Source organism: Podarcis tiliguerta (assembly GCF_965153285.1).
Source record: "Podarcis tiliguerta genome assembly, chromosome: 12".
NCBI classification, from domain to species: domain Eukaryota; kingdom Metazoa; phylum Chordata; class Lepidosauria; order Squamata; family Lacertidae; genus Podarcis; species Podarcis tiliguerta.
The window spans coordinates 32,775,191-32,788,606 of record NC_139545.1 but is presented as its reverse complement, the minus strand read 5'-3'; positions in this window follow the sequence as shown (position 1 = coordinate 32,788,606).

Genomic DNA, 13,416 nt, shown 5'->3' with positions numbered 1-13,416 from the left:
ATGGGCATAATTGTTTAAAAGTGTACTGTTTAAAAGTGTGTTTTGTTTTTTAATCATTAGTGGCTGCCTAGAGTGAGGTGGCATGACTTTTAGGTTGGGCTTCTCTTCTTCAGGGAAGACGAATCTGTCCACAAGGCCTGCCAGTGCCTCCCCAGCCTGAGGATGCTATCTTGCCCTCTCTGATTCCAGCTCAGAAGCCCGAGTGGAACCACAGGGTGGTCTTCAACTAGGCTTTACTCTGAGTATACCCACTAGAGCGGGCCTCCTTTGAGTAAAACTTAGTTGAGTACTATCCACATTCTCCCTCGTTTTGTCAGACTCAATGGCTGTTAAAGTGGGCTGGTCCTGTTTAAGTGAAAAGGCTCCCCTTGCTGAAGGTGGCAGTAGCAACAACTGAGAAGGGATTGCAACTCATATTTAAGGCTCAGTTTGAGGACAATTGTTGGTAAAGAAACATCTCTGAGACTAACGTTGGTGGAATTGGCAGCCGGTTGTCTGCATGGAGCTGCCTCAGGTGCCAGTGAAGCCTCACCTCACACCATCATTCAAAAGGAAACAGGGACGATCCTTGGGACCTTGGAATATTTTTTTCTTTTAACAACATTTTAAAATTCATTTTTAAACAAAAACTGGAACAATTAAAACACTTATCCAGCAGTACATCTAACGGTGTTTCTTCTGTCCATTGACTTTAGACATAAGCTTACACATTCAGTGTTCAAACATATTACTTAATTCAACCTCTCCACTAAGAAGACTGGTCATTAGCATAGTTAAAGAAAGGGGTCCGTGTTTATTGGAAGGTATCTCATTTTGTTACGCCTTTAATCGCCCTCCTGTGTCTGGTGAGACACTCAGACATTGCTGTATCCCATATACTAAAGTGTGGAATATTAAATGTCATGATAAATAACGTCCTATGGGACGAAGGGGGGTTTATACATGAAATTACAACATTCTGTGGGAGAATGGGGTTCAATCCGTGAATAAGATGGTCAAATATAGATGAAGCCAAGGGTTTATGAAGACGTTTCACGACCTATATTCAATCTATGGGACGGGTGTCTATTTTGTAGTGCTTTTAAAATTATAGGCTGTTATTTTCTGTGTTGTGTTTAATTGCTTTTTTTTTTTTTTAAGCTGTTCTCATCACATGGTTACACACCACCTTGCTTCCCATGAGAGAATGTGCCACCCCAGATGAAAAAGCTTCCTGGCCCCTGGTCAAAATGTATCACTGATGCCACACTATTGGTTGAGATACTGCACTGGCGCAGTAAGTATTAGCTTACATGTCATCACACTGCACCATAGGCTCAGGCACTGGCCTAGGGATTGGGGGGGGGGGGGGGAGAGAGAGAGAGAGAGAGAGAGAGAATGAGAGAGAGAGAGAATAGAACCTGTTCAATTTCAGCCTATGGCTGTTTGGTCCAGAAACTCTAGCAGGCAGAAAGGTAACAATCATCTGTCCACTGATTACAGCATTTTAAAAATGTACTGCTGCAAATCCCCATCAATATCGCATTGTGTGTGATTCACAGTAAGAAGATTGGTTCTAGGAAGTTTATGGAAGTTCCATGACCTACATTAGACTGCTTTCAAAAGTGGCTGTTAAATTGGTTTTGCATTTCACACAAACCATGCATTGATAACTATTCAATCAGCATTTTTAAAGTTCACATCTCAATGCTTCTTTAATGCAGGACAGGCCATGTTCTCTGGAAAGCACCAAGATCAATGTAACTCTAGGGTGGGGAAAGGCAATCTGAAATACTTGGTCACAGCGTGCAAGAAAACATGCCCTCAGCAGAAAGTATAGATGAAAATGTTAGGAATTAAAATTAGAAATAAGAGTTGCCAACTTTTTACTGGTTCTGCTCCCATAACTTGGAGCGCAGGATGAATCCTGAATATTCCTTGATGCACCTTTCCCTACCACTTACTGTGATGCTAAGTAAAGCTTCACCCAATTAATTCCTTAATATCAGGTTATGGTTAAAGGCACAGGAGCAGGACTGGTAAACAAAGTTGGCAAGCCAGTCCACATTTTGAAATGGGCTGCTGTGCCTACTTTCCTCATGTCCTCAACAGACTGTGTGTGATTGGGGGGGGGGGTGCCGGTACTGTGTACCCTTAAGTACCACCAGAAGAAAAAGTTCTGGGGTCCAATAAGAGATGCTGCTTATTTGGAATTTAATGGGAGGGAGTTTTGAAAGGTAGGTGCCACCACCTACCAAGTAAACAACCAATTCCTAGATTGTATAGATCAGACCTCCTGATGAGATGACATCTGCAGAAGTCTCCTTTCGAAGCATTGAATGTATAATGAGTGAGATTATCTTTTAGATATTCTGGTCCCAAGCTGTATAGTGCTTTGTACACCAATGCCAGTACTACCCACCGCCACCATAAAAAGAAATAGCATCTGCCTGGCTTTAGTAAGAGTTTCAGGGTTTTGCTGCCACCACAAAAAAAGCACTCACCCCAAGTGCTCAATTCTAAAGCAGAGCCTCCGAAAGAGAACTTAACATTTGGCTAATCATACAGAATATGATAGGACTTCAAGGACCCTGTATCCAGGCTGTTTTTAAAAAATATAATCTCCAAGGGAAAGAATGAACACCAGGCCCAGAAACAAACAGTGATCCAATGCAGCTGTTTCAAAATTGGCCCCATATGTTCTCCATGGCCAACTTCCAGACAACAGGCTGAATTTTGTCCCAGCTGGAGTTTCCGATAATTCTTCAAAGGCATCCCTATCTACAGCATGGGACACTCATCTGGCCAGGATGTGACTAAGGCATAAGCAACCATGGCCAGGTCATGGTTAAGAAACTGCAGTCATTACTCTTTAAGTCACAGGAAACGGTGGCTAGCCTTTTTTCCTGGAAGACTGGTTCATGGCGACCAAATTGCACTGATTGGATGAAGCTGATGTGGAGCCTAAGCCAATGCAAGCTCACTTGGAAGTACGTTTATGCGAGCACCTAAGTTCGCAGCCATAATACCAGGCAATTGTGCTCCCAGCATAGGGTTATCTTCAACATAGATTCTACTCACAGCAGACCCACTGAAATTAATAGATGTGTCTAACTTGGGTCCATAAATTTCAATGGGTCTACTCTAAGTAGAATTTAGCTGGACCCCACATTTATTTTTAAAAAGTGAGGCATCACTTTGGCCACAAAGAGGAAGCTTGTAGCTAACAAGGCAATTCTAGACATGTGTAATCAAAAGTTCCATTGAGCTTAATGGACCTTCCTTCCAGTTAATTGAGTAGAGTATGGCTCCCTTGTTAGACTCCAACTCCCATCAGCCCCAGCCAGCATGACAAATCATCAAGGATGAGGGCTGCTGGAGCCCAGTAATAACTGGAGGACTGCTGGATTTCAGTAAAACAACAACAACGTGCATAGGTCTCCCCCCCCTTTTTTTTGTAACCTGCATGCCAAGAACCAGAAATTCCTAATTAACTGCAAACACCCTTCCTTTAGCAGGGATTAGCACAGTTTCAAAGGCATTCACAATCTCACTGGAGTTCTAAAATTTCATTTTCGAGTGTGTTGGAATGAGTTATTTTTCTGAAAACAGGAGGCTAAAGGGAGATGGGTTAGGGAACTGGGAGCTGGCAACTGGATCAAACACAGCAACAAAGCCATTATGCTTTCCACTGGCTTCAGGTGAACTGCAATTACTAAGCCTTCTCAAAGTGAAAGAGAATTCTTTATTACCATAATAAGCCCTTGGGCAGTGCCGTAGCAGCTCACACCCTGCGCTCACTGCCCCTTTGCCCAAAGGGGGTTGAATAAATAAATAAATAAAGCGCTCTTACCATGAACTGCTGCAATAACTTTGACACCAAAAGTAACTCTCTTAACCTCAATTAGCAGACAGGGGAAGTGCACACTATGAATCTTCCGTGGAAGTGAAGAGGTGTCAGTCATGTAAATGCCTTGGTTGTGAAAGGCATTCTGGAAATGGAATTGCTTTAGGTAAATGACCCTGAATTATGGCTTGTGAGATACGAAGTGCAGGGAAATGCTAGAGGAAAGAGCTGGGGTGCTCTGTTGCATTACTGAAATCTACCTGTGAATGAAAGAAAACGGCACATGAAGTTTTCCCAACAACACACAAGGACAGTAGCTAAGAGTATCAGTTGGTAAAGTTATCTGCAATGTTTGGCAGATGGAACATGCCATTCTGGTCAATTTTTCATTCCACTTCAACATTCTTCGAATGTTTTGCAGGTGATGGTATACACAGAATCTTCAATCCAATGGCATCCCTCTAATCGGAACACCATGACTTAAAATAAATACTGTATTTTTCGCCCCATAGGAAGCACCGCCCCATAGGACGCACCTAGTTTTTTGGGGGGGAAATAAAGGGGGAGAATTTATTCCCCCACCCCAGGCGTTGGGCTGGGGCGGGAAGTCGCGCCGGTCTCCCCAGGCTTGTGGATATCTGTCCCCCAAGATTGTGGGGCTGGCGGTGGGGAGAAACATGCTTTTTCCCAGCGCCAGCCTCCAAACCAGGTTGGGGAACAGCGGGATGGTGGCGCTCCGCCTCCCCGCTGTCCCCCGAGCTTGTGGGGCTGCCCGATATCTGCCCGAAGCCCGGGGTGTGCTGTGCAGCGCGCCCCAGGTGTCGGGATGCAGGCTGCTATCCGCAAGCTTTGGGAGCCCGACGAAAACTCCCACGGAGCTCCCAAGGCTTACGGATAACTTCCTGAAGCCTGGAGAGCGAGAGGGGTCGGTGCGCACCGACCCCTCTCGCTCTCCAGGCTTCAGCGAAAGCCTGCATTCGCCCCATAGGACGCACACACATTTCCCCTTCATTTTTGGAGGGGGAAAAGTGTGTCCTATAGGGCGAAAAATACGGTATATTAATTACAGCTCAAGCAGTCCATCCACCCTTCCTCATGGGTGCCATTGTGAGAAGTCGCAGGGAGTTTCCCAAGCAGCAAAGGTAAGGGCCGAGCTTGCTGCCTGGGTAATTGGTCCCACCCACTCGCCTAATCAGCGAATAGCAAGCAGGCATGGGCCACCAAGGGGCAAGCTATCATGTGCTCTCCTTGCTGTTGACCATGAACATGGGTAGACAAGCTAAGGCCCGGGGACCGGATTGGGCCCAATCGCCTTCTCAATCCAGCCCGCAGACAGTCTGGGAATCAGCGTGTTTTTACATGAGTAGATTGTGTGCTTTTATTTAAAATGCATCTCTGCGTTATTTTTGGGGCACAGGAATTTGTTCATCCCCCCCCAAAAAAAATGCAGTCCGGCCCCCCACAAGGTCTGAGGGACAGTGGACCAGCCCCCTGCTGAAAAAGTTTGCTGACCCCTGACCATGAATGTGAACTGAACACAAAATTGACCAGGTTGTGGAGATGAATAAACTAAGGAGGAATATTAAGGTGGGCAGGTCTTTGGCAAAAGAGAATTGAACAAAGTGTATGTAAGTGTGAGTGTAAATAATGAGACGACAGACAAGAAAACTAATGTGAAAAAAGCCAAAGAAAAACAGTCTCCCTCCCCATTCTACACTGTAAATCTTTTCAGCGTCACCTGCACAAAGGAGTGATTTGATTTCACCATCATGTGAGTTATTCTACACTGCAGAAATTCCAGTTATCTCCATTCCAGCTTTATTGTTATTACCTTAATGTGCTGTGAATGTTTCTATCTGTGTGACTAGGCACCACACCAAAACCTCCTACCCTGCCTCTTCCCTTTTGCCTCCATGCACTCACACCTAACAAAATATTGGAGTCAAGGACTCTGGTGTCCGTCTTCTGTTTCCTTGCTTCTTTCTAATGGTAGTGGGTGCTTAAGCAACAGAGAAGTGGAAATATCGACGGTGGAAATGAATAGATTCTATCATGAGTAAAATAATAATCCACTTTATTAAATAGGAGAAGCCTCATACCCAGCTTTGGTCAGGAATTCAATGAAACTAGAAGCGAACACCCTGGGTAGTTTCAAAATCAGTGGTTCAAATCAGAGCATTTTCGAGAGTTCCATCTTTATTCAAAATGGTGTCCAATTGTATCCAAAGGCAGGTGAAAGCCTGCTCCTTGATCTCAGGAACCACCATGCAAAATTTGGTTACAATATCTTAAGAGCTGTCCAAAGGTTAGGCTTATGAATTTGAACATTGGTATTGAACACTACATGGGATGCGGGTGGCACTGTGGGTTAAACCACAGAGCCTACGACTTGCCAATCAGAAGGTCGGTGGTTCGAATCCCCGCGACGGGGTGAGCTCCTGTTGCTCGGTCCCTGCTGCTGCCAACCTAGCAGTTCGAAAGCACATCAGTGTGCAAGTAGATAAATAGGTACCGCTCTGGCAGGAAGGTAAACGGCGTTTCCGTGCACTGCTCTGGTTCGCCAGAAGTGGCTTAGTCATGCTGGCCACATGACCCGGAAGCTGTACGCCGGCTCCCTCAGTCAGTAAAGTGAGATGAGCGTCGCAACCCCAGAGTCGGCCACAACTGGACCTAATGGTCCGGGGTCCCTTTACCCTATTGAACACTACTGTGCATTCTGTGTTTGGGTCATTGTGTATTAAGAAAAGAAAAGCCTATTCTGAGACCATGGGGCAGATTTGGATAGAAATTGATGGGTGAATGCTGAGTGATTGCAACACACTGAGTGCACCTTCCCTTTCAGCAGAGCAAAATGCAATGTAGAGTAACAGTTGATTAATTGTTTGGCTGCTTTAGAGGATCTGGGAACCTCAGTACTCATTGCTTATTTCAGGTACACTTCTCTGCACAATGGGAGCTTGGCAGTAGTCCCAGACAGCTGGTGAACTGGTGTCTGCTGCAAGCTGACATGCTGGCAAGGCTGGATCTTTACACCAAGTCTGCCCATGAGTCTTGTCTAGTCCAGGGTTGCCAGTCAGAATCCAACAGCAAAGCCATAGCTCAGTTTCTGAGCATATCACACGCATGCAAGAAGACTCCAAGTTCAATGCATGGAGGTTCAGTCCACTAGCAGGGCTTTTCATATCGAAGAATTGCACAGGGGTCATTCCCAGCCCTGCTATTGGAGATGCCATGGATAGAACTCAGAGCATTCCACATGCAAGTGATGTGGTCTACAACTGAACTATGGCACTAGCATTAGATTATGGGTGCTGTTGGAGTCATTGACATTGCAACATTCACATTTAAGTATTGCATATTATTCTGAGAAGAGGAGGTTGTTTGGATTTTCTCCTTCAGAAGCTAGTTTGGACCAACCCTTCATGCTGGACAAATAGCTACCTTATTCAATGTCTTGAAGCCGTTCTTCCAATCCAAAGCCATCCTGCAGTCTTTATAAGCATCTTCACAGTTAAAGGGAGCGAACATGTGTTATATGTGCAAGGAAGCTGCAAGGAAGATTCCATTAAGACATTTAGCGCTTTAAAGGCAATAGAGGCTCCATTAAAGGAACTCATGCTTCCCAAGAGAAATGCCTAATCAAGTGTTGCTTTTCCCATTGATTTTAAATTGATTTACTTAAATTTACTACTTCTGCTGGAGAAGGGTTTAATCCTGAGTTAAACCAAAGTTATTCATTTGTTGGGAAACCCATGTTGGTGTTCTCAGTTCAGCTGTGGCAGTGTAAGGCAAGCAGGGTCAGACCAAGATAATTTGCTGCTTGGCGCATAGGGGAAAACGGTGCACCTACGCCACTCTGCTGCCCCATTCCACATACAGAAGCTGATCAGACTGGCAATTTTTATTTCAGCACTGGGAGTGGGACAGCGCCCTCCTGAAGGCAGCAGGCTAGCAAGCTAGCTTAGCAGTTGCAAGGCAAACCACAAAGTCTACACAGCTCTGCCCTTGTGGTGTCCACAAGAGGGTAGGAATGTTTCCTCTGGGCTCATCCACACTTTTGCACCACACTTTCTAGGCACAGGTCTGAGCATTTTTTTTAAAAAAATATTGTTTTGTCCTGGCCCTTCTCACAAAAACACTGAATCGATACAAATGGCAATTCAGGTTTTCTGCACATTGCTGTTTGCTCCGATTCAGTGATAAAGCGGGGTTTTGTGAGGAAAGAACTGGGGCAAAAAAGGAGGAAAAGAGCTCAGACATGGCACCTTAAAGCACAGATCTGTGCCTAGAAACACAGCACAAAAGGAAGTCTGGATGAGTCCTCAGTCTCCAACTGTTGGGTTGAATGCCATCCTTGGTGTCTCCAGGTGATCAGTGTTCAGCACCACACATTCATTGCTATAAGATGGCTCAGAAATCCTGTGTAAGAAGCAGTTTTCTCTCCCCGCACCCCCCGGAGGCTCAAATAAGATTGCCAAGAATTGATGGTTTCCTTTACCTCCAGTTGAGTGTTTTTTAAGCTCAAGGGAATTTCTTGACAAAATTTACAGTCACTAAGCTGAGCCTGATGAACTTTGCAATAGAAGATACTGTGAATCTCTTTAGTTTACCTGGCCAAACAGGCCATTCTTCCTTTCTCTCTTCTTTGCGGATTTAATTGTTGTTGGAGACAATGTTTTTAACCTGTATTTCAAAATAGACAAGACTAGAGGAAGACTGAACTGCCCATAAATACTAAATGGACTGTTCTCATTTCTTTCAGGGAAGAGGCAGACCGGGGGAAGGCCCATTTTCACACACTGTGCTTAAACGTGTCGCTGTAGAGTGACCACCAGATGCATGGTCCTTAACAAAGAATGAAAAGACCAGTCCCTGCCCCCTGGAGCTTACAAACTAGAAAGTGGCATGAGGAGGCAGCAGAAGGAGGGCCTTTGCAGTGGCCTTTGCAGCTCGACAGGTCCACCACTACCTTCTCAGCCCTGCTGCTCACAGTGGAAGTTGATGGTCAGAAAAATTGGTCCTGATGCCATTGCCCATGGCTGTGAGAGCAGCTCAGAATCTGGCAGACCCCAGGCCAGCTCCACCCTGCTCCATCCCCATCCTTGGAACACTCATTTGGGGAACTTTCAGCTGGTCCCAACCAATAGGGATATTGCTAGCAGACTCATATAGTCAGTGGGAAGAAGTGTGGAGGGGGCGGCAGTGGCAGCTGATGGGAGGTTGGCTGAGCCAGGAGAGTTAGGGCACCTGTGCCTAATCTAAAGCAGAGGGAGGGTTAGATTGTTCTGCCCATTGCAGTGGGGCACAGGAGAGTTGTGCCAAAAGCTTCATGGTGACCTGTGCAGAAATATTTGGGGGAAGGAAAAAAAATTGGAGACATTTTCACACCAGGGAGAAAGGGCAAAGTGTTTCCAAGGATCAGGAAACCTTTGGAGAGGAAAGCAGCAAATGAAGGTCCTGGGCAGAGATGCTCATAATATAAGGGCAGAGACCTAAAGGAAGGCAACACCATGGGGGATCTTAAAGGTGGCACAAGATCTATTCCTGTGGAGCAGTTTAAGCAGTCTCATTTTCAGAGAACAAGAAGCTAAGTCACAGATAGGGAAACTGAGGCCCAGGGGCCCAATGTGGCCCTTTGAGCCTCTCTCTTTAGCCCTCAGGACTCTCCTCCTCCTCAGCCACAAGTCTTCTCTGAAAGTCACACCTTCCACCACCCCTGCTTACATTGCGTTTTTGCTTGGCTAGAAATTATCCTTGAACTCTGATCATGCTGGTGGAGCATAGAGTGGGATGCGTGAGTGCAGAAGCAAGCCTACTGTACAAAGCTAAAATCAGCATCCATTGCTCCGCCCACGTGAGTTTCTGGCCGCAGCCACCACTGTCTTGTGTCCCCACTTCCAGAAGGTTGCCTAGAAGGACAGTCATTGTGGTGTAGTGGTCAGAGTGTTGGACTAGGACCTGGGAGACCAGGGTTCAAATCCCCACTCTGCCATGAAGCTCACAGGGTGAATTGGGGCCAGGCACTTACTCTCAGTCTAATCTATGCACTATGAACTATGTACTCCACCATGAAGTCTTTGCAGGAAAGGTGGGATATAAGTGTAATGTAATCAATCAATCAATCAATCAATCAATCAAAGAGAACACAGCCCATGGAGTGAGAAGGTTCTCCAAGCTTGAATTAAGTGGCTTTGGCAGCAGAATACCAAACAGAAGTGAGGTGATCAATGCAAGAAGAGGATGCCAAGTCATGGATTATTTGCGTGGAAAGGAGTCGCATAAAAGGACAGAGAGGTATTCTTGAAAATAATAATAATAATAATAATTTATTATTTATACCCCGCCCATCTGGCTGGGTTTCCCCAGCCACTCTGGGTGGCTTCCAAAAGAATATTAAAATACTGTGATACATCAAACATTAAAAGCTTCCCTAAACAGGGCTGCCTTCAGATGTCTTTTAAAGTCTGGTAGTTGTTGTTCTCTTTGACATCTGGTGGGAGGGCGTTCCACAGGGAGGGCGCCACTACCGAGAAGGCCCTCTGCCTGGTTCCCTGTAACTTGGCTTCTCGCAGTGAGGGAACCGCCATCTATGATCAGATAATAAACATTTGACAAGGAGGGGAAAGGAAGGCTTAGCTGATTATGGAAATAACTTTCCTTATATACAGAAAATGGATTCTTTTTGTGTATAATTATTTCTTTTTAGGTTGGATGTGGATTAAAACCTGAGCAGGTAAATATTGGCATTGGCATTTTCCACACATTTGTTCTGGCACGCGATCATTATTTCCCATTTAGCTGTATAAAATGTCCCGTAATTGGCAAAACGTTTTCTAAGGCTCTTGCAATACATAGGTGTTTTTTCTTCTTCTTCTTCTGTGACGTTTATGCACTGTAATGCTAATAATTAGCATGTTTATGTGCTTAATTGCTACCCAGATGAGAGCACTGCTAGTCACTTCTTGTGTGCAGGCTTCAAATAAATCAATTTAACAGGCTAGCTATAAAAAGCCGTATGTTTTCTCTTCAGCATAAACTGCAGCTGAGCGGCACACAAAGAGATGGGGAGGGAGAGAAGGAGGGAGGCAAGCAGAAAATATGGATATATATATATATATATATATATATATAGCCATTCCAATAGATTTCAACCCACCAGTATTAGAAGTGGTGAAATGTCCATAATAGTATATAGACTTCTCATCGCACGCTGAAATAAAGAATGGGTTGAAATTTCCAGAGACTGTGTGTGTGTGTGTTAAATTCAGTTTAAATAAGGGGCATGTTCTTTTATGGTGGATTTTCTACAGCTCCGTCAACACTATCATCATCACACAAAAAGCCAGCTCTTTCAAGCTCATTGTTCAAACAATGGCACCAGTTTCAATCCATAAAGCTAATTGCTCTCTCCACTCCACCCAGCCTCTCCAGAAATCCAAATCTCCCATCAAGGAAGCTGAACTCTCAAAGAAGGAAGGGAAGGAGGGAGGCAAGGGCAGGCTTGTGCTGTGCAGGTTGTTCCCCCTCTCCATCCTGGACACCTACGGGAAGGATGAGAGCAAGAGAGGCAAGGGAGGAGGGGGGGGGGGAGAATCATAGAATTGTAAATTGCCTTGAATGCCTTGGCAGAAAGGTGGCATATAAAGCCAATAAATAAGGGTAAGGTGATCACTTAAGCAGGTGCACAGGCCCACTCTTAACTTACATTTTTCCAAGCAAGACTGAGGACCAGAAGACTGAATAATTTTTATTTGGTTTTACAAATTTAAATTTATAATAATGCCACAACACATCTGCAATTAGAAGATTCCTCCAAATCTCTGGACTTCCCACCTTCCCCTCCCTGGGTTCTGTTGTTAAACCTTTTCTACTGCATCTTTTTTCAACAATCCAAGTTTTTTTTTAATAACTCCATTATGTCCATAGCTCTCATTACACTGTAAGTGTTACTGCAGTCCTGCTAATGTTTTCAACTGCTTACAGTGGTCTCCAAGGTAAATTATAAATTTTTCTCATTCCTTATTAAAGTTTTGGTCTTCCTGGTTCCTGAGCTTTCCAGTCAGTTTTGCCATTTTGGCATGTTGTTGTTTAGTTGTTGTTTAGTCGTTCAGTCGTGTCAGACATTTTGGCATAGTCCAACAATTTAATTTGCCATTCTTCTCTGGTAGGGACTCATATCTTCTGGAATTCTCAAGGAGGATTCAGAATTTACTGTCAGAGCAGAGTAGCCAGTTTCTAATGTTTCCTGCTTTTCACTCTTTCCTTCAAAGGATGGGAAGTACATAGGAGCTACTCATTCCACTAGCCCTGTGTTTATCCTCAAGAGGCACCAAGGATCACGGGGCCTGAGCTTCTGCTGGGAACACTGGGGGCTCAGTGCCTTGAACACTAATAGGAAAATATGCTGCAGTGAAGGGAAAGAGAAGAGGACCAATGGGCATTGTGGCGTTTGCCCTCCTAGGTGTTTGACACCATACTGGGTTCATAAGGAAAGGGTTAACTAATTGTAAAATGACTAACCAATAGGAACCCAAGGGGAAGAGTTAGAGTTGTTAAGAAGTCTGGAGAGTCTGGAGTTAGAGAAGAGACAGAGAGGATAAGTCTGTGGGTTATGCTAGTCTGATGTGGGAGAGTGAGAGAATCTGTTAAGAGGAGTCGGTCAAACAGTTGATATAATCAGTCAGAAGGTATTAGGAAGGTAAAGGCCGGTAAAGAAACTAAAGTTACGAAACTGACAAGAATATTATCTGAGATAAACTTGTTAATACTTATAAAATAAACTTGTTTAATTGGTTCAATTTTAACAACTGTCTGGACTCAGTGTTATACCTGAGAGTAACGGGTTGGTGGCAGTGGGGAAGCGAGCACAGTGGTGGCACAAGGATCAATAGACCGTTAAACGTCCGGGGACCCTGTGTGATCGCCACAGGCATCCATTGTTTTCATGGAAACAGTGTTCATTGCCTGCTAGTCCTAGGGACAGCCGTACCATAAGGCTGATTGAGGTATTTCACTGGGGGACGATTGTGAACTATGGCCTCCTTAATTATGCTTATATTACTGGTAATTCAGGCAATGGAGCTCTGCAAAGTTAAAGATTTACTCCATCCCTATTCACTGGTACCAATCTCTCTCCCCTCTCCTGGCCCGGTAGTCACTGATACTTGGCAGACTGGATTCCTTCGGCAGTTGGTCTTGTTAAGCATTTTTCTTACTTAGCTCTTGACACAATGAGCTTTTGGCACAATAGATACTTGACCTTAATGTGTTTTGACCTACCTTCTCCCTGCCTCATTTGTGAGTATGAAGTCCAAGGAAGTATATTAAGAGGTTATTGATTGTCCCCCTGAGTCCAGTAATTGCACTTTTCTTCCACCGTGTATCAGGCATGCATTTAATTTTCTAAAGGTAGGAAAGTAAATAGGCTGTTAGACCTAGGCTCAGTTTCCATGTCACCACACACTATATGAAGCATAACTGTGATGTGATGTCCTGAGTTGTCCAGTCATGGCTTGAAGACAATTTGCAAGGTGTGGTTTCCTATCGTTCCATCTATTTGCAAACTTAGGTGGTTGAGTGCCATATACCGG